The 24754-nt window shown below is 45.9% G+C and overlaps 1 protein-coding gene across 3 annotated transcripts in view; it reads left to right on the top strand.

Annotated features, from left to right (window-relative positions):
* PEAK1 (pseudopodium enriched atypical kinase 1) overlaps window positions 1–24754 on the top strand; it is an 85795-nt gene that overhangs the window by 7804 nt on the left and 53237 nt on the right. The window lies entirely within an intron of this gene.

The raw sequence follows: 24754 nt of genomic DNA, 5'->3' as shown, positions 1-24754 counted from the left end.
CCATGTATATGATCGGATCTTGATTCTAGCTCCGTATATGTTACCGATACTGTGATGATGGTGGTTTGTGTGCATATGCCAGTATATGGGATATATCAAGGCGGTACTAATATATAGCTTTTGCACAGACACTGTGAATTCTCAGATTTTACAGTGTATGAAGAATCTGACTTCGAGGCTAGTACATTAGAAAGCACCCGTGTCGGCGGTTTTAGGAAATGGCTCATGACTAATTATGGTTAGATGCTTACTGGGCTTCATACATTTCAGACAAAGAGACAAGTAGTGATACAGTCACTTCTGAAAATTGTACAGGCTTATAAAAACTAGTTAATGTCACAAAGCACTCCAGGATGATTATTTACTTACTTGTGACATGGCCGCCTGGAAACTTTTTTTTTTTTACAGTAGTGTTCAAAATAAGAGCAGTCCAATATGACTAACCAGATTATTCACTGTTTTTTGTATAAATTATATTACCACATGTCAAACAATTGACCAGTTGGTGCAGTAGATTCTAAGAAAACCAACAGGCTCAGCATTCATGATCTGCATGTTTGTTCAGTCTGTGAATTTAAATAATTAATTGAAAAGGGTGTGTGTTCAAAATAATAGCAGTGTGGAGTTCAATTAGTAATGTCAATCATTCTGTGGAGAAACAGGTGTGAATCAGGTGGCCCTTATTTAAGGGTGAAGCCAGCACATGTTGTACATGCATTTCTCCTTGAAAGCCTGAGTAATATGGGTCGTTCGAGATATTGTTCAGAAGAACAGCGTACTTTGATTAAAAAGTTGATTGGAGAGGGTAAAACTTATAAAGAAGTGCAGACAATGATAGGCTGTTCAGCTAAAATTACCTTCAGTGCTTTAAAATGGAAAGCAATAGCAGAGAGATGTGGAAGAAAACAGAAGACTACCATTCGAATGGATCGAAGAATAGCCAAAATGGCAAAGGCTCAGCCAATGTTCAGCTGCAGGATGATCAAAGTTACCTGTGAGTACTGTGACAGTTAGAAGACGCCTGTGTGAAGCTAATCTCTTAGCAAGAAGTCCCGCAAAGTCCCACTATTAAAAAAAAAAAAAAATGTACTGAAGCGGATACAATTTGCCAAAGAATACATCAACTGGCCTAAAGAGAAATGGAGAAACATTTTGTGAACTGATGAAAGTAAAATTGTTCTTTTTGGGTTCAAGGGTCACAGACAGTTCGTTAGATGACCCCTAAACTCTGCATTTAAGCCACAGTACACTCTGAAGACAGTGAAGCATGGTGTTGCAAGCATCATGATATGGGCATGTTTCTCTTACTATGGTGCCTGACCTATTTACCACATACCAGGGATCATGGACCAGTTTGCATATATTAAAATATTTGAAGAGGTCATATTGCCTTACACTAAAAAGGATATGCCCTTGAAATGGGTGTTTCAACAAGACAACAACCCTAAACACACCAGTAAAGAAGCACAATCTTCGTTCCAGTCCAACAAAATTGAGGTTATGGAGTGGCCAGCCCAATCCCCGGACCTTAATCTGATAGAACACTTGCTGGGTGACATAAAAAATGCAGTTTCTGAGGCAAAGCCAACAAATGCCAAAAAAATTGTGGGATGTAGTCATAGCATCCTGGGCTGGAATAATAGTTGACAGGTGGCAGAAGTTAGTTGACTCTGTGCAACATAGATGTGAAGCAGTTCTAAAAAACTGTGGGTATACAACTAAATATTAGGTTAGTGATTCACAGGAATGCTAAATCCTAAAAAAAAATAGTACATATTGTGAGTTTGTAAAGACAAATGCAGACACTGCTATTTTTTAGGACAGCCCAATGTTCATTTTTTTATTTTCTGTAAAGGAGTTAAAAATTATATACCGTATTTTGCGGACCATAAGACGCACTTTTTTCCCCCAAAATTTGGGGGGGGGGGTGTGCGTCTTATGGTCCGTATGTAGTCCAAATATAGTTTTTATAGAGCTTACTGTGTGGTGTGAGGTGGAGGCAACAGCGGTGGCGTGGTCGCACTGAAGGGAACATGGTCGCAAGGCAGGAAGATCGCAAGGGTCGCAAGAAGGCTCGCATAGCAAAATCAGCGGCGCCGCCATTAATTCACTATTGCCGTGTTAGACTGGAGAAAGTGGGCAGTCTCCGGTCCAGAACGCGTGCTGCAGTGACGTTACAAAAGAGGCAGGGCCGGGGCAACACAGAACAGCACAGCACGCAGTCCCCTCCGGCCCTGCCTCTTTTGTAACGTCACTGCAGCACGCGTTCTGGACCGGAGACTGCCCACTTTCTCCAGTATAACATGGCAATAGTGAATTTATAACAGTGCCGTTGATCCCTGTTCATGCCGTGCAACCCCGCTACCTGCAGTGCGACCACGCTCCCTGCAGTGCGACCACGCTCCATCGGGCTAAGCGAGGAGCACAGTCGCACTGTAGGGAGATGGATCACGCAACAGGGATCGATCACGTAACAGGGATTAATAGCGCTGTTATGAATTCACTATGGCCATGTTAGACTGGAGAAAGTGGGCGGTCTCCGGTCCAGAACGCGTGCTACAGTGACGTTACAAAGAGGCAGGGCCGGGGAGACTGCGTGCTGTGCTGTTCTGTGTTGCCCCGGCCCTGCAGCACTTGATCTGGACCGGAGACCGCCCACTAACTCCTGTCTAACACGGCCATAATAAATTCATAACAGCGCTGTTGATTCCTGTTCCGTGATCCATCTCCCTGCAGTGCGACCCCACCGCTCCCTGTTTAGCGTGGTCCAGACAAGAAACAGTGAGGCAAGCATTATACTGCAGATTAAGTTTAAGCACACACAGCAAAACACTACCACTGTGGTGAACTATAACTCCCAGCATGCCATAGGAGCTGCATGACATGCTAGGAGTTATAGTTCTCCTCAGGAAAACCACATGACAAATATGGGGTGAACTATAACTCCCAGCATGCCATAGAAGCTGAAGAACATGCCGGGAGTTATAGTTCTCCTCATTTTTTGCTTCAAAAGTTTTTTCCCCTATTTTCCACCTCTAAAACCTGGGTGTGTCTTATGGTCCGGTGTGTCTTTATAGTTCGAAAAATACGGTACATTTCTCTTCATGCTTTGAATTAGAAAACAGTGTGCAATGTTCCTAATGCATGGAAATAAAACTAGTATAAAGATTTTGTGCTTAACTCATGTTTTTGAACACGCAGCTATTATTTTTAACACTACTGTATATATTATAGTAAAGCGACTTGCTTGGCTGTATGCGGAGGAAGACCAGGAACACTGTCCCTTTAAATTTTGTGTTGATTTATTAAACGTAGTAAATCAACCGGGAGTCCATAAAATAAAGATGGCCCATTTGGCATAACGGAAAAACAAAATACAAAGATGCAGCACAGTCCGCATATCGTCCGGGGTCCGGCCACTCTGTTATGCACACACGGTTCAGCTCAACACATGCAAGCTCCTCTCTGGAGCAGGTTTCTCCAGACACTGAACACACCTGAGTGTGTAAAGGCTGGCGATTTAAAGCCCAGGCCACTCCCTGGAGTGGAGATATGGTGGATGGCTTCCCACCCTTCTCTTAGCGATCCACATAGAAACAGGTCCTTGTAAACCTGGCTCATTAACCCTCTCTGTACCTAATATGCAGGAGCAACTTCCATGTTTCACATCACTGAGGCTAATGGCCTCAGTGAAACATATCTCCCCTCTGACACTCTGCCGGTGACTTTGTCACAATATGTTTTGATGTTTCTTATAAAAAAAAAAAATTCTGCCATGCTGCAAATGTGTTTTCTCATCTAAACCATGTATTGATTGCTTGACCAATTTCTCATTTATTAGAACCATTAGTCAGAATTCGAGATGAGCAAATTGATTTCCTTATCTTGGTCGATTCACAGGAGTCCATCCATTGGTTACAGAATAATGACCTGTACTCTGGTCCAGAGTGTACAAATGTATTTGCTGATCTCTAGTCAAACTATTTAAAGGATTCTATTTGTTTTGATAGCATCCTCTTTCTTGAGTCGGTCAAAAAACCTCAGTTGACCACTCATTTGTGCTCGTCTCAAGATGGCGGACGCTGCCGAAATGCAGACGAGACAGAGCGCAAAGTGAGTCCGTCTGGCTCATTTAACGTCAGTGGCCCCATCAGGGGTTGCACCTGAGTCTTGTCAAGGCTTGTTAAATGAATGATGAGATGCTGCCATTATCTAATATATATAATTGTCTTATCCCGTCTGTCTTTCCTTCAGTCCAGGAAATCCCGCGTCGCTGATTGGTCCGGCCGCGGCCAATCAGCGACGCGGCATTTCAGAAAAAGATCGCGGCCGTTAGCGGCTCATCTGCCATGCGGCTAACGTCGGTAGATCAGCGGCTACGGCCGCTTATCTCCCGACGGCAAGTATGACGCCCCTCTCCTCTCCTCCCCTCCCCCCGCTTGCCATACTTACCCCTCCCCGTGCCTCCGCAGCAGTTCCTGTGTCTTCCGCTGCTGCTCTGTGACGTCTCAGGTCAGAGAGCGCTGTGACGTCTTTACACTGCGCTCTCTCCTGAGCGGGAAGATGCCGGCTACGCTGGAGTCCGGAGCAGCAGCTGAGAAGTGAGGTGAGTATTGGATTTTTTTTTTTTATTGTATGGGGGCATGGTGGGGTGGGGGTGTGTGACATCATGGAGGGGCCATTATAAGCGAGGGGGTGTGTGACATCCTGCATGGGGCACTATGGGGGGGGATGTGACTTCCTGAATGGGGTATTATATAGGGGGGATGTGACTTCCTGCATGGGGCATTATAAGGGAGGGGGGATGTGACATCCTGCATGGGGCATTATAAGGGAGGGGGGGATGTGACATCCTGCATGGGCCACTATGGGGGGATGTGACATCCTGCATGGGGCATTATAAGGGAGGGGGGATGTGACATCCTGCATGGGGCATTGTAAGGGAGGGGGGATGTGACATCCTGCATGGGGCATTGTAAGGGAGGGGGGATGTGACATCCTGCATGGGGCATTATAAGGGAGGGGGGATGTGACATCCTGCATGGGGCATTATAAGGGAGGGGGGGGGATGTGACATCCTGCATGGGCCACTATGGGGGGATGTGACATCCTGCATGGGGCATTATAAGGGAGGGGGGATGTGACATCCTGCATGGGGCATTGTAAGGGAGGGGGGATGTGACATCCTGCATGGGGCATTGTAAGGGAGGGGGGATGTGACATCCTGCATGGGGCATTATAAGGGAGGGGGGATGTGACATCCTGCATGGGGCATTATAAGGGAGGGGGGGGGATGTGACTTCCTGCATGGGGCACTATGACGGGGGATGTGACTTCCTGCATGGGGCATTATAAGGGAGGGGGGAGTGACATCCTGCATGGGGCATTATAAGGGAGGGGGGGTGACATCCTGCATGGAGCATTATATGGTGGGGGGGAGTGACATCCTGAATGGGGCATTATAAGGGAGGGGGGGATGTGACATCCTGCATGGGGCACTATGGGGGGGATGTGACTTCCTGCATGGGGCACTATGGGGGGGGATGTGACTTCCTGCATGGGGCATTATAAGGGAGGGGGGGAGTGACATCCTGCATGGGGCATTATAAGGGAGGGGGGGGGGTGACATCCTGCATGGAGCATTATATGGTGGGGGGGAGTGACATCCTGCATGGGGCATTATAAGGGAGGGGGGATGTGACATCCTGCATGGGGCACTATGGGGGGATGTGACTTCCTCCATGGGGCATTATATAGGGGAGATGTGACTTCCTGCATGGGGCATTATAAGGGGGGGATGTGACTTCCTCCATGGGGCATTATAAGGGAGGGGGGTGACATCCTGCATGGGGCATTATAACGGACGGGGGGATGTGACATCCTGCATGGAGCATTATATGGTGGGGGGAGTGACATCCTGCATGGGGCATTATAAGGGAGGGGGGATGTGACATCCTGCATGGGGCACTATGGGGGATGTGACTTCCTGCATGGGGTATTATATAGGGGGGATGTGACTTCCTGCATGGGGCATTATAAGGGAGGGGGGATGTGACATCCTGCATGGGGCATTATAAGGGAGGGGGGATGTGACTTCCTGCATGGGGCATTATATGGGGGGGGGGATGTGACATGCTTCATGGGGCATTATAAGGGAGGGGGGGATGTGACATCCTGCATGGGGCATTATAAGGGAGGGGGGGGATGTGACATCCTGCATGGGGCATTATATGGGGGGGAAGTGACATCCTGCATGGGGCATTATAACGGAGGTGGGGATGTGACATCCTGCATGGGGCATTATATGGGGGAGGGGGGAAGTTACATCCTGCATGGGGCATTATAAGGCAGGTGGATGCTCCCCGGTCCTCACTAACACGGTTCACTGACTGGTCGCAGCCGCCGGCCGCGACCAATCAGCGATATCGGCGCCAAATTTAAACACCGCTCTGCTGATTGCTCGCGGCCGCCCGCCGCAACCAATCTGCGATTGTGGCGCCAAATTTAAACAGGGTCTCCGGCCAATTGGCGGCAGATTTAAAATAAGCACGCCACCGTCGGGAGACATATTCTAGAATACCCGATGCGTTAGAATCGGGCCACCATCTAGTACATAGATAATCAGGTGTATTGTGCCATCTTCTGCTCATGTACTGAGTTGGGGGATCAACTCCTGCACAGGAGCCTTTACAGGGAATTGGGCTGTTTCCCAAAGGGCCAGTCTGAGCCTGTTTCCGGGTGTATCATTGTAGCGAGTAACTGCAGAAGAGAGCAGAGAGGTCTGTGTGCGCTTGGCTCCTTCACTGTTAGTATGTGTGCATGCTGGAGGTGCCTGTTCTAACATTGTTCGCTTTGGGAAAGCAAGCTCTAACTATGAGCGTACTAGGAGGGGTGAGGCATGCTAATCCAGGGGCTGAATGGTGTGCTGAGCGCTTGGCCACCCCAGGGGAACACTGAGCAACCTAAATGTTCTGCTTATTAAAGGCAACGGGGTGATTATTGTGAAAAATATCGTAAGACTAAGTAAAAGGTTGCAATCCTTGGCCGGTGTAAACTTTTTCAGATATTGCACGATAAGCGACAAGTAACTTGCTTCTCATTGATCAAATCCTATCCAAAACCTAAAAATAATTGATGTTCGGCGTGGACCAGTAAACTGGTTAACTATCCTGGAATTTCAGGGAAGCACTCAGAAAAAGGAGAACCCATCTGAAAAAGATAGCAAGTGTCAGGGGGTAGGAATGGGGTGTGATCTGAAAATGGGGAAAGCTTGTGCCATAAAGAAGAAAAAAAAAGGCATGCTTCTTACACTGCAAACCCGATTCTCCAGGACAACAGTTTATAAAAGTTGGCGGTTATGGTAAATGGCTATTGGCTAGTCAAAAACGGGCAATACACCGGGAAAGGCCTTAAAGGGGTTTTCTCACTAACGAAAGTTAATTTTGTTCAATAGATCTTGGAATAATAATAACTTCCACAATTGGATGTGTTAAAATAAAATGTTCCTGTGCTGAGATAATCTTATACATGTGCACCTACTGTGTACTGTGTAATGGCTGTGTCTCACCATACAGGAACATGATCTGATCATACCACAGCTCCTGGACAGGGGAGGAAGCAAAAGAGTATACAGACATTACAGAATGGGATCACAACTGATTTTTTCTTTGAAGTAAAACATTGTTTAAAAACAAGCAGTAATATGTTTTACCTCACAAAAAGAATCAGCTGTGATCCCCTGCTGTCCTGTCTGTATACTCTTTTGCTTCCTCCCCTGCCCAGGAGCTATGGTATTATCTGACCATGTTCCTGTATGGTCAGACACAGCCATTACACAATACACAGCAGGGGCACATTTATAAGATTATCTCAGTACAGGAACATTTTATTTAAACACCTCCAATTATAGAAGTTATTATTATTCCAAGATCTATTGATTAAAATTAGCTTTTGTTTCGGGGGGAAAACCCCTTTAAGTCATTGAAATGATGATTATTGTTACACATGAAATGTTTTTCAAAATGTAATAATTTGCTCTATCCTCAAGTGGCCCTTGTTTTTACTAATGTTTCCTCAGATGTAGACGGTCCCTTATGCTTGGATTTCTCACATTTACATACATTTCTGTAGAATAGTCAGTATGATAATGAATAATGCAGACTGGATGCTGTCCAGTGTTTTGTGTGGTAATCCGTGACAGTGGAAAATTTCAAGACCTTTCTGTGGAAAGTAATCAGATTGTGTCATAGAGAGCTGATAGTTTAGGAGTTAATGTGCCTTGAAATAATGCCTAAAATGGATAGTGTTATGATTATGGGCATGGCCGTCAGGAAGGGGTTAGTCTGGCAGACTGCGCTGTCACAATGGAAAGGGGTCGCCTGCTTTTGGACATAGTCCCAGCTCTGATCCCACACAGGGACTGAGTCAGGATGCGTGAGAGAGTGGACAGCTGTTGAGATATATTCCCTGGCTGCCTCTCATGGCATGCAGTGAAGCGTGTTCATGATCAGTACGTGGATAGTTGGCGCACAGGATTGGGTTCTCCAATCTCTGAATTAAGAATGATACTGCTAATTGCAGCGTGTATATTTATATGAATGTGTGTCCATGATACAGAGAGGTACGTATGTTACTGGAGCATATGTAACATTATATACATGGTCGGGTAGGGAGCAGTGATGGATGATTGATATTTCAGTTGTAAAACTGATGGGTGAGGGACATTCAGGTCATAGGACAATGTCAGGAAGAGCGACTGTATGGTGAGTGAGCAGTAGAATATGGTGTATATCGGGTAGAAGCTTGTCAGAGTATATGGGATAATAAGGACTGTTTTATATTAAGGAGCTCCTTTATTTGCCACTTAGATGTAGACTTCCTGGGGATCACCATTACGGTTTTATTAAACACTATGTATCTTCATTTGCATTCATTATTAATGAACCTTTCCTTCCACAATTCTCTATACTGTTCCGCTCTTGTAGCTGTGCCGGGCCTATAGAAGAATTGATTGAATCCTGAGTTCTCAGCTTGAGGGGATGTTCACAATTTGATGAGGATTCAGATGCGGATTTTGCGCATTAATCTTCACCGATTCCACTAACATTTCTTATCCGATGCAAGTGGATGGGGTATCTGAAGGGATTTTTGTCTGAGATGAAAGAGAAAAATCTGCATACTCCTTGTGGCTAATTCTGCATGTAAAAGCCAAGATGTGTGAACATAAGCGAATACTAGGGTTGCTTCAGATGACTGTAGAAGTAAGGCTATGTACATTCCATGTTCTGGTGACCATGATTACCATAGGCATAGTACCATAGTGTCTTCTTTGGCTCCATGGGCGCCTTGTGCATTGGCATAACTGTGTGTCCTGCTGTATATAGAATTACAGCAGTGCTTTCCTGTACCATTGGCCACGGCGGCTAACATATCCACTGAATGGAATACTCTAGATCGGGGCAAACAACTTTTTTTGGTCAAGGACCACATTGCCAGATTTAACCAAGCACATGGGTAACAATAAAAAATCATAAACACAAATCAAAAATATCTAATAGGTGCTGATTCCATTTTAGGACTTGTGTCTCATTCACAATCCAGAAAGGACCATGGATACAGCGTTCTCCTTTGTAGTTTATGCAAGTCGCAGACACAGTCGAGTGTTTCCCTTCTCCCGTAAACCACAATGATTATGGCTGCACTCAGACATGGCCGCCTCTTTACTTTATCTACTCCTTACCTAGATGATGACGTGGTCAGACATGGTCACCTCTTTACTTCATCTAGTGCTTACCTAGATGATGACGTGGTCAGACATGGCCACCTCTTTACTTCATCTACTTACCTAGATGATGACGTGGTCAGACATGGCCGCCTCTTTACTTCATCTATTCCTTACCTACAGTAGATGATGACGTGGTCAGACATGGCCGCCTCTTTACTTCATCTACTCCTTACCTAGATGATGACGTGGTCAGACATGGCCATCTCTTTACTTCATCTACTCCTTACCTAGATGATGACGTGGTCAGACATGGCCACCTCTTTACTTCATCTAGTGCTTACCTAGATGATGACGTGGTCATAGACTTGGCCACACACTGCACCATTAATAGTTTCCCATCCTCATGGAGCCACTTATCACTCCTGTACTCCCTGACATGGAAAATACATATGAGCAGACACCAGACACTGTCAGGCCTGTCTGCCACCAGATAGTTGGGGGCCGCATGTTGGATGTTGTGCTCCCCTCCTTTAGATGTGTACCTTTTTGACTTATACCTCGATGTGCGACGTGAACAGAAGGGGCATGCAATAAATGAGTACAGATTTATATTCCATTCAGTGTCTGTGGCAATGTACAGGCTCAGCATAGCTGCCATTGCTGGTCCTTCCCAATATCTGTACAATTAGCAGAGTCTGAGGTAATCACAGGAGAACAATTTGGATATATTCCTATTCATTGCACTGAAAAGCAGGATTGTGTGGAGATTTCCTGTCTTTATATGTATAGAATAGAACGTACAACTGTTTTGCACAAACCAACCCCAGTACACTTTGCCTTTTCCATAGATGGCTTAGTCTGGCATTTGCAGCCTTCACCAGTGGCCCCTGGCGCATCATTCCAGTGTGATCTCCATGTCTGAATTCAGCCTAGTATGTCTTTTTACATGAAGAATCCAGTGTCCAGGCAGCTGTCTGCTGAGGACATAATGGAGATATTATGTGAAGATGTCACAAAGATGTACTGTGCTAAATTCCAGCTTTGTTCTCGCTGTGCGGAAACCTCCCTTTCTGGCAGACTCTATTATATGTCAGACACTTTACGAGCCTCAGTATAATTGGTGGATACCCCAACCGTCTGCAATAATTCTGCCTCCATTCCTGCCATTTGCATTTCACAGTACCAGGGTTGTGTGTGACTGCACTGCATAAGTGGTAGGTTTGTCCCTAACAATAGGGACCATGATGTCACCATATACCAACACCACATCTTGTATTGCAGGTAATGTAACTTCTAGTCCTATCCGAGCCCAGGTAACATGCTAAGCAAGCTTCGGGAAGGGCTTGTGTATATCAAGTGTATGGCCAGTTTATAGGGGGAATATAGATTAAAAAGATCTATGCAATACATACATGTGAGCAAATCGCATTGTTGAAATTTGGGAACGTGACCTGTCACTGATTTCTAGTACGAAAGGGCTGTATATGTACAATACAATGCTGAAAGCCCTTTAACAGCTCAGCGATGTCAGATACTGGAATTGAGTCTTAAAAGGAATCCGGTTATAGACAGCTGATGAGAGTCCTACCTGTATGTTTCATATCAGATGTCTTGTTGAGGAATCATTTTTTATCACTTTATATAAATGACCTCTTCCAGGCTCTGGGGTGGATGCTGTCTGGAAGATAACTCGGCCTCCAGAGATTATTATACATGAAGGGAGAGTTACCAGTGTGATGGGTAATGGCGGCTCTCTGCTCTCCTCATCTCACTGCAGAGCTGTGTGTGATTATACCTGACACATCTGCAGGTTCCTCTCAGCTTCAGCTTTCAGCTCACAGGCAGTGTTGCAATATTGTTACAATACAGCAGAGCTCAGAGAGCTGCCAAAACATGTGTTTGTAAGAAGACAAAATTTATTTCTGCTGTTGGGTGTTAGTTACTTGTCTCACACTGGTAACTCCTCCGTCATGTATAATAATCTCTGGAGGCAGAATTATCTTCTATGGCAGCGTCCGCCCCAGAGCCTGGAAGAGGTCATTTATATATAAGAAAATGTGGATTTCTCTGGAATAAGACGTCAGATCGCAGATATCAAGATATTATTTTATCCAGCTTCCTATGACCTGTGTGCCCATATAGACAGCTTAGGAGGGATGATCCTAATGACAGATTCCCTTTAACAGCATTATTTTGAATGGCCCTTAGCTTAGACTATTGTGCCAGATCATTATCAATAGAAATTGCAGAGGTAGGGTTTTTCCAGTACTAACCCCCCCACCCCCCCATACATCTTAAGATGTGTGTTAGAAGCTATCTCTTCTGCCTCTCTCATACACAGGAGCACTCGCTCTGCTGAGTGCTCCTGTGTGCCCTACAAGAGAGCTATTATCAAACATCTCTGGTGGCTACTTATCTCGGTAAAAACAAAAGGATCAGCAGTCCGAAATCAGACATGGGGATTTCTAAAGAAGCACTCCTCCCATCAAAGTTTTTATGCAGTCACCATGTTCATATAGCATTGTGTACTTACAATTGTTCATTTTGCCTTTCTATCCAGCTAATTCTTTTATTTTCTCTATGTAGAAACATTAAGTCTCTTGTTCCTGCAGAAATCATCCCCCTCTTCAACTCCTGACCCAGTTGCTCCCTCCTTTCCCCTGCCAGGGACTTTTGCAGTGATTGATGGGTCATACAGGGAAAATTGACCTCCTGTTTCTATGTAGAGCTTGGAAGGATTCAACTAGTCTTTTTTTTAATCACGTGATGTCATAGACCTTATGAAAAACCGAAGAATTAACTGGGTAGAAAGGAAAATAAGCAATTGTGAGTGCACAGTGCTATATAATACGATGACTGCAATATATTGAGCGGATAAAAACTTTGACAGGAGGAGTGCTTCTTTCAGTCCCTGGATTGGGGCCCCCATTAGACTGTCAGCAGGTTCAGCTAACATTAGTCTAATGTGTGTGGGAGGGGCTTAAGGATAAAACATGATCATCAGATTGGTGGGGGTCCAACTCTTGACACACTAATCAACTAATTTAAAGGGCTATAGCTCATCCCATTCATTGTTTACCAGGTACAGCTCCATACATATTACAGCACATAGTTGCTTAGTCCTATTCAAGTTATTGGGGCCCAGCTGCATTACTAAGCTTAGCCTCTACAGAGTGTATGGAGTTGTGCTTGGTAAATAGTATAGGGCAGTGTTTCCCAAACCCCATCCTCACAGCCCCCCACAGGTCATGTTTTCAGGATCTCCTTAGTATTACACAGGTGATTGAAGTATCATCAAGGCATCAGGAATTCTCTCACCTGTGCAATGCTAAGGAGATCCTGAAAACATGGCCTGTGGGGGGGCCGTGAGGATGGGGTTTGGGAAACACTGGTATAGGGTATGCAGCATTCAGTTAAGCACCATGACTTCTTATTGGTAGGAGTCTCCTGGCACCTCTACACTATGTTATTGATGGCCTATCATGAGGAATTTGGAAAGTGGCCCGCGGTTACTTTCCCGCGTTTCATGCAATGGGGAATTATCTTCCTCACAAAATGTGATGTTTCATACTTCTAGATTCAAGTACTACTGTAACTTCTCAGGATGTGAGGGTGCATGACTATTGAGGAAATGGGCAGGCTATTAGAACGACTGAGAAATTGGAGGAGGATAGTCAGACTAATGAGGAATTGGGGGCTACTGTAACTAAGGTAGTGAGGGTAGGGTTAAGCTACTAAAGAAGTTTGGTGGAGGAACTACTGAAACTATTGTGGTAGTGGGGATGGGGCTACGGTACCTACGGAGGTAGTGGGGGGGGGGCTACTGTACTGAGGAAGTGGGGGGGGTTACTGTACTGAGGAAGTGGATGCGCTATTGTAACTACTGAGGAAGTGAGGGGCTACAGTAACTAGTGAAGAAGTGGGGACTGGGGAGGGCTCCTCAAATATCTGAGGAAGTGGAGGGCTACTATAACTACTGAGGAAATATTGAGAGGGGACTATTAACACAACTGAGGAAATGTGTGGGGGGGGGGCTGTATCTACTGAGTGACTGGGAGGGGCTATACAATGTTTACTGGTAAACTCTCCCACCATTACCCCAGTTGCCAGACCAGACTTCCACAGTAGACACTTTCACACTGGTGATAAAGGCCCTTCACTTTCTTACTGCTAAAAAGAAGACCCTTCTGTGGCTAGAAGGGGCAGCCAAATTGACTATTGGGGATGGAGAGCCTCATGCCATATGGGGGTGCATGCATATTTCCATTTGCTGTATAAGTTGCCTACCTCATGTTATTGCTGGCTTTGTATTGCTAGCCCCTAAACAGTGTCAAGAGTGTTCAGGTCTGATCTATGACACGCCAGAAAATGATTTTGGCAGGATTTTCCTTTCAAACCAGATTTTAGATGTCCAATTAAATAATTAATTGGACATCTAAATTATAATTATCTCGGAGCCATATTGACTGCTGTGATTGATGACAACTTTGTCAGTTTTTATTGTTCCTACACCAAATACAACAGATCTGATGTCAAGTAGGTGAGAGCGAGCTCTTACTGGGCTCTGGAGTAGACAGAATGCTGAGGATCTGGCCTGGACAGCTTTAGCTATGGATTAGTGATGGCCACTTAGAATATTACATGCTAAAAATACCAAGTTGTTACCTCTCCTACTCATTACTCAGTAGGAGCTCCCAGCCTTAGCCGTCCTCATCTATTCTTGTGTACATGGATGTACGATGTATACGACAAGGCTCAGCCCAAGGAAGCTTTTGTCATACAGAGGATGAGCGAGACAACAGAAGAGCTTCCAATATAGTCATAGCATTTGTCATATGCATGTCTTTACCACTAGATTATGCAGGATGAAGCATTTGGTATAAATAGAATATTTATCTAAGCATTCATACACTGCTCATTGACAGATTAACCCAATAATGTGACGTCGATCAAAGCACTATCCACCCCACGGCTGTTTGCTATGTGCGGCATGTGGTTACGTAACCTTCTAACAAACACAAGAACCTTGAACGTGTGCTCAGAGGGAGAAGCATGGAAAAAAAAAATAGGAACATTTTCCAGGAAAGTTTTGTTCACTGAATAGTCATTTATTTTACAATCACGTTTTTCCTGTTGCCTTCGCCTTGTATATTATTACTATGTGACAATAAAGGGAATTGTCATGGCAGCTCTGCAGACCTTCCAAAGTGCTGGGAGGGAAACAGTAGTGGATTCCATCAATACATGGATCCGGTCCTTCTGCTACGGGGTGTATAGACTGTGCAGGATCTCTACAGGGTGTATATATAGACTGTGCAGGATCTCTACAGGGTGTATATATAGACTGGGCAGGATCTCTACAGGGTGTATATATAGACTGGGCAGGATCTCTACAGGGTGTATATATAGACTGGGCAGGATCTCTACAGGGTGTATATATAGACTGGGCAGGATCTCTACAGGGTGTATATATAGACTGGGCAGGATCTCTACAGGGTGTATATATAGACTGGGCAGGATCTCTACAGGGTGTATATATAGACTGGGCAGGATCTCTACAGGGTGTATATATAGACTGGGCAGGATCTCTACAGGGTGTATATATAGACTGGGCAGGATCTCTACAGGGTGTATATATAGACTGGGCAGGATCTCTACAGGGTGTATATATAGACTGGGCAGGATCTCTACAGGGTGTATATATAGACTGGGCAGGATCTCTACAGGGTGTATATATAGACTGGGCAGGATCTCTACAGGGTGTATATATAGACTGGGCAGGATCTCTACAGGGTGTATATATAGACTGGGCAGGATCTCTACAGGGTGTATATATAGACTGGGCAGGATCTCTACAGGGTGTATATATAGACTGGGCAGGATCTCTACAGGGTGTATATATAGACTGGGCAGGATCTCTACAGGGTGTATATATAGACTGGGCAGGATCTCTACAGGGTGTATATATAGACTGGGCAGGATCTCTACAGGGTGTATATATAGACTGGGCAGGATCTCTACAGGGTGTATATATAGACTGGGCAGGATCTCTACAGGGTGTATATATAGACTGGGCAGGATCTCTACAGGGTGTATATATAGACTGGGCAGGATCTCTACAGGGTGTATATATAGACTGGGCAGGATCTCTACAGGGTGTATATATAGACTGGGCAGGATCTCTACAGGGTGTATATATAGACTGGGCAGGATCTCTACAGGGTGTATATATAGACTGGGCAGGATCTCTACAGGGTGTATATATAGACTGGGCAGGATCTCTACAGGGTGTATATATAGACTGGGCAGGATCTCTACAGGGTGTATATATAGACTGGGCAGGATCTCTACAGGGTGTATATATAGACTGGGCAGGATCTCTACAGGGTGTATATATAGACTGGGCAGGATCTCTACAGGGTGTATATATAGACTGGGCAGGATCTCTACAGGGTGTATATATAGACTGGGCAGGATCTCTACAGGGTGTATATATAGACTGGGCAGGATCTCTACAGGGTGTATATATAGACTGGGCAGGATCTCTACAGGGTGTATATATAGACTGGGCAGGATCTCTACAGGGTGTATATATAGACTGGGCAGGATCTCTACAGGGTGTATATATAGACTGGGCAGGATCTCTACAGGGTGTATATATAGACTGGGCAGGATCTCTACAGGGTGTATATATAGACTGGGCAGGATCTCTACAGGGTGTATATATAGACTGGGCAGGATCTCTACAGGGTGTATATATAGACTGGGCAGGATCTCTACAGGGTGTATATATAGACTGGGCAGGATCTCTACAGGGTGTATATATAGACTGGGCAGGATCTCTACAGGGTGTATATATAGACTGGGCAGGATCTCTACAGGGTGTATATATAGACTGGGCAGGATCTCTACAGGGTGTATATATAGACTGGGCAGGATCTCTACAGGGTGTATATATAGACTGGGCAGGATCTCTACAGGGTGTATATATAGACTGGGCAGGATCTCTACAGGGTGTATATATAGACTGGGCAGGATCTCTACAGGGTGTATATATAGACTGGGCAGGATCTCTACAGGGTGTATATATAGACTGGGCAGGATCTCTACAGGGTGTATATATAGACTGGGCAGGATCTCTACAGGGTGTATATATAGACTGGGCAGGATCTCTACAGGGTGTATATATAGACTGGGCAGGATCTCTACAGGGTGTATATATAGACTGGGCAGGATCTCTACAGGGTGTATATATAGACTGGGCAGGATCTCTACAGGGTGTATATATAGACTGGGCAGGATCTCTACAGGGTGTATATATAGACTGGGCAGGATCTCTACAGGGTGTATATATAGACTGGGCAGGATCTCTACAGGGTGTATATATAGACTGGGCAGGATCTCTACAGGGTGTATATATAGACTGGGCAGGATCTCTACAGGGTGTATATATAGACTGGGCAGGATCTCTACAGGGTGTATATATAGACTGGGCAGGATCTCTACAGGGTGTATATATAGACTGGGCAGGATCTCTACAGGGTGTATATATAGACTGGGCAGGATCTCTACAGGGTGTATATATAGACTGGGCAGGATCTCTACAGGGTGTATATATAGACTGGGCAGGATCTCTACAGGGTGTATATATAGACTGGGCAGGATCTCTACAGGGTGTATATATAGACTGGGCAGGATCTCTACAGGGTGTATATATAGACTGGGCAGGATCTCTACAGGGTGTATATATAGACTGGGCAGGATCTCTACAGGGTGTATATATAGACTGGGCAGGATCTCTACAGGGTGTATATATAGACTGGGCAGGATCTCTACAGGGTGTATATATAGACTGGGCAGGATCTCTACAGGGTGTATATATAGACTGGGCAGGATCTCTACAGGGTGTATATATAGACTGGGCAGGATCTCTACAGGGTGTATATATAGACTGGGCAGGATCTCTACAGGGTGTATATATAGACTGGGCAGGATCTCTACAGGGTGTATATATAGACTGGGCAGGATCTCTACAGGGTGTATATATAGACTGGGCAGGATCTCTACAGGGTGTATATATAGACTGGGCAGGATCTCTACAGGGTGTATATATAGACTGGGCAGGATCTCTACAGGGTGTATATATAGACTGGGCAGGATCTCTACAGGGTGTATATATAGACTGGGCAGGATCTCTACAGGGTGTATATATAGACTGGGCAGGATCTCTACAGGGTGTATATATAGACTGGGCAGGATCTCTACAGGGTGTATATATAGACTGGGCAGGATCTCTACAGGGTGTATATATAGACTGGGCAGGATCTCTACAGGGTGTATATATAGACTGGGCAGGATCTCTACAGGGTGTATATATAGACTGGGCAGGATCTCTACAGGGTGTATATATAGACTGGGCAGGATCTCTACAGGGTGTATATATAGACTGGGCAGGATCTCTACAGGGTGTATATATAGACTGGGCAGGATCTCTACAGGGTGTATATATAGACTGGGCAGGATCTCTACAGGGTGTATATATAGACTGGGCAGGATCTCTACAGGGTGTATATATAGACTGGGCAGGATCTCTACAGGGTGTATATATAGACTGGGCAGGATCTCTACAGGGTGTATATATAGACTGGGCAGGATCTCTACAGGGTGTATATATAGACTGGGCAGGATCTCTACAGGGTGTATATATAGACTGGGCAGGATCTCTACAGGGTGTATATATAGACTGGGCAGGATCTCTACAGGGTGTATATATAGACTGGGCAGGATCTCTACAGGGTGTATATATAGACTGGGCAGGATCTCTACAGGGTGTATATATAGACTGGGCAGGATCTCTACAGGGTGTATATATAGACTGGGCAGGATCTCTACAGGGTGTATATATAGACTGGGCAGGATCTCTACAGGGTGTATATATAGACTGGGCAGGATCTCTACAGGGTGTATATATAGACTGGGCAGGATCTCTACAGGGTGTATATATAGACTGGGCAGGATCTCTACAGGGTGTATATATAGACTGGGCAGGATCTCTACAGGGTGTATATATAGACTGGGCAGGATCTCTACAGGGTGTATATATAGACTGGGCAGGATCTCTACAGGGTGTATATATAGACTGGGCAGGATCTCTACAGGGTGTATATATAGACTGGGCAGGATCTCTACAGGGTGTATATATAGACTGGGCAGGATCTCTACAGGGTGTATATATAGACTGGGCAGGATCTCTACAGGGTGTATATATAGACTGGGCAGGATCTCTACAGGGTGTATATATAGACTGGGCAGGATCTCTACAGGGTGTATATATAGACTGGGCAGGATCTCTACAGGGTGTATATATAGACTGGGCAGGATCTCTACAGGGTGTATATATAGACTGGGCAGGATCTCTACAGGGTGTATATATAGACTGGGCAGGATCTCTACAGGGTGTATATATAGACTGGGCAGGATCTCTACAGGGTGTATATATAGACTGGGCAGGATCTCTACAGGGTGTATATATAGACTGGGCAGGATCTCTACAGGGTGTATATATAGACTGGGCAGGATCTCTACAGGGTGTATATATAGACTGGGCAGGATCTCTACAGGGTGTATATATAGACTGGGCAGGATCTCTACAGGGTGTATATATAGACTGGGCAGGATCTCACCAGGGTGTATATATAGACTGGGCAGGATCTCACCAGGGTGTATATATAGACTGGGCAGGATCTCACCAGGGTGTATATATAGACTGGGCAGGATCTCACCAGGGTGTATATATAGACTGGGCAGGATCTCACCAGGGTGTATATATAGACTGGGCAGGATCTCACCAGGGTGTATATATAGACTGGGCAGGATCTCACCAGGGTGTATATATAGACTGGGCAGGATCTCACCAGGGTGTATATATAGACTGGGCAGGATCTCACCAGGGTGTATATATAGACTGGGCAGGATCTCACCAGGGTGTATATATAGACTGGGCAGGATCTCACCAGGGTGTATATATAGACTGGGCAGGATCTCACCAGGGTGTATATATAGACTGGGCAGGATCTCACCAGGGTGTATATATAGACTGGGCAGGATCTCACCAGGGTGTATATATAGACTGGGCAGGATCTCACCAGGGTGTATATATAGACTGGGCAGGATCTCACCAGGGTGTATATATAGACTGGGCAGGATCTCACCAGGGTGTATATATAGACTGGGCAGGATCTCACCAGGGTGTATATATAGACTGGGCAGGATCTCACCAGGGTGTATATATAGACTGGGCAGGATCTCACCAGGGTGTATATATAGACTGGGCAGGATCTCACCAGGGTGTATATATAGACTGGGCAGGATCTCACCAGGGTGTATATATAGACTGGGCAGGATCTCACCAGGGTGTATATATAGACTGGGCAGGATCTCACCAGGGTGTATATATAGACTGGGCAGGATCTCACCAGGGTGTATATATAGACTGGGCAGGATCTCACCAGGGTGTATATATAGACTGGGCAGGATCTCACCAGGGTGTATATATAGACTGGGCAGGATCTCACCAGGGTGTATATATAGACTGGGCAGGATCTCACCAGGGTGTATATATAGACTGGGCAGGATCTCACCAGGGTGTATATATAGACTGGGCAGGATCTCACCAGGGTGTATATATAGACTGGGCAGGATCTCACCAGGGTGTATATATAGACTGGGCAGGATCTCACCAGGGTGTATATATAGACTGGGCAGGATCTCACCAGGGTGTATATATAGACTGGGCAGGATCTCACCAGGGTGTATATATAGACTGGGCAGGATCTCACCAGGGTGTATATATAGACTGGGCAGGATCTCACCAGGGTGTATATATAGACTGGGCAGGATCTCACCAGGGTGTATATATAGACTGGGCAGGATCTCACCAGGGTGTATATATAGACTGGGCAGGATCTCACCAGGGTGTATATATAGACTGGGCAGGATCTCACCAGGGTGTATATATAGACTGGGCAGGATCTCACCAGGGTGTATATATAGACTGGGCAGGATCTCACCAGGGTGTATATATAGACTGGGCAGGATCTCACCAGGGTGTATATATAGACTGGGCAGGATCTCACCAGGGTGTATATATAGACTGGGCAGGATCTCACCAGGGTGTATATATAGACTGGGCAGGATCTCACCAGGGTGTATATATAGACTGGGCAGGATCTCACCAGGGTGTATATATAGACTGGGCAGGATCTCACCAGGGTGTATATATAGACTGGGCAGGATCTCACCAGGGTGTATATATAGACTGGGCAGGATCTCACCAGGGTGTATATATAGACTGGGCAGGATCTCACCAGGGTGTATATATAGACTGGGCAGGATCTCACCAGGGTGTATATATAGACTGGGCAGGATCTCACCAGGGTGTATATATAGACTGGGCAGGATCTCACCAGGGTGTATATATAGACTGGGCAGGATCTCACCAGGGTGTATATATAGACTGGGCAGGATCTCACCAGGGTGTATATATAGACTGGGCAGGATCTCACCAGGGTGTATATATAGACTGGGCAGGATCTCACCAGGGTGTATATATAGACTGGGCAGGATCTCACCAGGGTGTATATATAGACTGGGCAGGATCTCACCAGGGTGTATATATAGACTGGGCAGGATCTCACCAGGGTGTATATATAGACTGGGCAGGATCTCACCAGGGTGTATATATAGACTGGGCAGGATCTCACCAGGGTGTATATATAGACTGGGCAGGATCTCACCAGGGTGTATATATAGACTGGGCAGGATCTCACCAGGGTGTATATATAGACTGGGCAGGATCTCACCAGGGTGTATATATAGACTGGGCAGGATCTCACCAGGGTGTATATATAGACTGGGCAGGATCTCACCAGGGTGTATATATAGACTGGGCAGGATCTCACCAGGGTGTATATATAGACTGGGCAGGATCTCACCAGGGTGCATATATAGACTGGGCAGGATCTCACCAGGGTGCATATATAGACTGGGCAGGATCTCACCAGGGTGCATATATAGACTGGGCAGGATCTCACCAGGGTGCATATATAGACTGGGCAGGATCTCACCAGGGTGCATATATAGACTGGGCAGGATCTCACCAGGGTGCGTATATAGACTGGGCAGGATCTCACCAGGGTGCGTATATAGACTGGGCAGGATCTCACCAGGGTGCGTATATAGACTGGGCAGGATCTCACCAGGGTGCGTATATAGACTGGGCAGGATCTCACCAGGGTGCGTATATAGACTGGGCAGGATCTCACCAGGGTGCGTATATAGACTGGGCAGGATCTCACCAGGGTGCGTATATAGACTGGGCAGGATCTCACCAGGGTGCGTATATAGACTGGGCAGGATCTCACCAGGGTGCGTATATAGACTGGGCAGGATCTCACCAGGGTGCGTATATAGACTGGGCAGGATCTCACCAGGGTGCGTATATAGACTGGGCAGGATCTCACCAGGGTGCGTATATAGACTGGGCAGGATCTCACCAGGGTGCGTATATAGACTGGGCAGGATCTCACCAGGGTGCGTATATAGACTGGGCAGGATCTCACCAGGGTGCGTATATAGACTGGGCAGGATCTCACCAGGGTGCGTATATAGACTGGGCAGGATCTCACCAGGGTGCGTATATAGACTGGGCAGGATCTCACCAGGGTGCGTATATAGACTGGGCAGGATCTCACCAGGGTGCGTATATAGACTGGGCAGGATCTCACCAGGGTGCGTATATAGACTGGGCAGGATCTCACCAGGGTGCGTATATAGACTGGGCAGGATCTCACCAGGGTGCGTATATAGACTGGGCAGGATCTCACCAGGGTGCGTATATAGACTGGGCAGGATCCCTCCAGGGTGCGTAGGCTGGGCAGGATCCCTCCAGGGTGCGTAGGCTGGGCAGGATCCCTCCAGGGTGCGTAGGCTGGGCAGGATCCCTCCAGGGTGCGTAGGCTGGGCAGGATCTCTCCACGGTGCGTAGGCTGGGCAGGATCTCTCCACGGTGCATAGACTGTGCCGGCCTCGTGTTGGTGGCTTATGCTGCTGCCTGGCACAGTGCTTACTCAAAATCAACCATAACAGAAAGAAAGTCCCTTTTATCACAAGCAGTTCTCATTTCCTCAGTATTAGTTCTTGCTCACTTGAGCGTATATCACGGCCGAGTGCTATCTGATGTTTAATCAGATAGCACTCTGCCTAATGCCATATTATGGGGTATCCGATGTTTAATCAGATAGCACTCTGCCTAATGCCATATTATGGGGCAGTGCACATCTGCTATTTTTTTTCTCATGCCGATTCGACATGAGAAAAAATTTGCAGCATACTGCGAGTGCATCTGGTAATCTGATCACGCGCACCCATAAAAGTCTATGGGTAAGTGTAAAACATCGGACTGCACTCAGATGTCATCCAAGTGCAGTCTGACATCCGTGGACTCAGACACTGGAAGAGATGGAGAAATTAAGTTCTCTGTATTCTCCACACCTGTGCTGCAATTCTCACATGCGAGAGAATTGGATCACACCAAGATGAAACTCTGTCATCGTTTGACCTGTGTGTCATTAGCAAAATCGGCCCGATTCTCTAGTGAGAGAATCTATGGCCGTCTAACCACATCATTATATGTATTAAGTAAGTCTTCTGCGAGTAATGTACCTTTTATCCATAAGGAAGAAAGTAAGCTTGGAGAGGTCATGAATGAGCACTGACACGCACTAAATCTAGTTGGAGACATATGTTGAACCCATAAATAAGGGAACGTGAAACAACGGGTGGGTGTTTGGAGAATGTGGAATTTTTAGTGGTTGACTTTGTCATAAAGGCCCTTTCTTGGCCAGTGGTAGAGGTCATATTTGTTTTTGAAAGCCTGAGTACATTCAGAAGTTGACCAAACTGCAGGACATCTCACAATGCCCAGTTTCGTCCTGTCTTTCCTAGCTATAGCCTCCACTCGTCCAGTCGAGTCCCATCTGCACCTACTTGGCCCTGGGATCGCTAACAAGCAGTTCATACAACTTGATGGGCTTCCCTCTAGCCACCCACTACAAGGCCAATGTACAGTGGGTACGGAAAGTATTCAGACCCCTTTAAATTTTTCACTCTTTGTTTCATTGCAGCCATTTGGTAAATTCTAAAAAGTTCATTTTTTTCTCATTAAAGTACACTCTGCACCCCATCTTGACTGAAAAAAAACGAATGTAGAAATTTTTGCTAATTTATTAAAAAATAAAAACTGAAATATCACATGGTCATAAGTATTCAGACCCTTTGCTCAGTATGGAGTAGAAGCACCCTTTTCAGCTAGTACAGCCATGAGTCTTCTTGGGAATGATGCAACAAGTTTTTCACACCTTTTTCTTGGGGATCCTCTGCCATTCTTCCTTGCAGATCCTCTCCAGTTCCGTCAGGTTGGATGGTGAACGTTGGTGGACAGCCATTTTCAGGTCTCTCCAGAGATGTTCAATTGGGTTCAGGTCAGGGCTCTGGCTGGGCCAGTCAAGAATGGTCACAGAGTTGTTCTGAAGCCACTCCTTTGTTATTTTAGCTGCCTGCTTAGGGTCATTGTCTTGTTGGAAGGTGAACCTTCGGCCAAGTCTGAGGTCCAGAGCTCTCTAGAAGAGGTTTTCATCCAGGATATCTCTGTACTTGGCCGCTTTCATGTTTCCTTCAATTACAACCAGTCGTCCTGTCCCTGCTGCTGAAAAACACCCCCATAGCATGATGCTGCCACCACCTTGTTTCACTGTTGGGATTGTATTGGGCAGGTGATGAGCAGTGCCTGGTTTTCTCCACACATACCACTTAGAATAATCACCAAAAAGTTCTATCTTCGCCTCATCAGACCAGAGAATCTTATTTCTCATAGTCTGGGAGTCCTTCATGTGTTTTTGAAGAAACTCTATGCGGGCTTTCATATTTCTTGCACTGAGGAGAGGCTTCCGTCTGACCACTCTGCCATAAAGG

This window comes from Phyllobates terribilis, unplaced genomic scaffold (assembly GCF_046119375.1).
Source record: "Phyllobates terribilis strain yellow unplaced genomic scaffold, ASM4611937v1 Scaffold_11__3_contigs__length_659146591, whole genome shotgun sequence".
Taxonomy (NCBI): domain Eukaryota; kingdom Metazoa; phylum Chordata; class Amphibia; order Anura; family Dendrobatidae; genus Phyllobates; species Phyllobates terribilis.
Note: the sequence above shows the minus strand (reverse complement) of the source record. Positions and strands in the feature narration are given on the sequence as shown.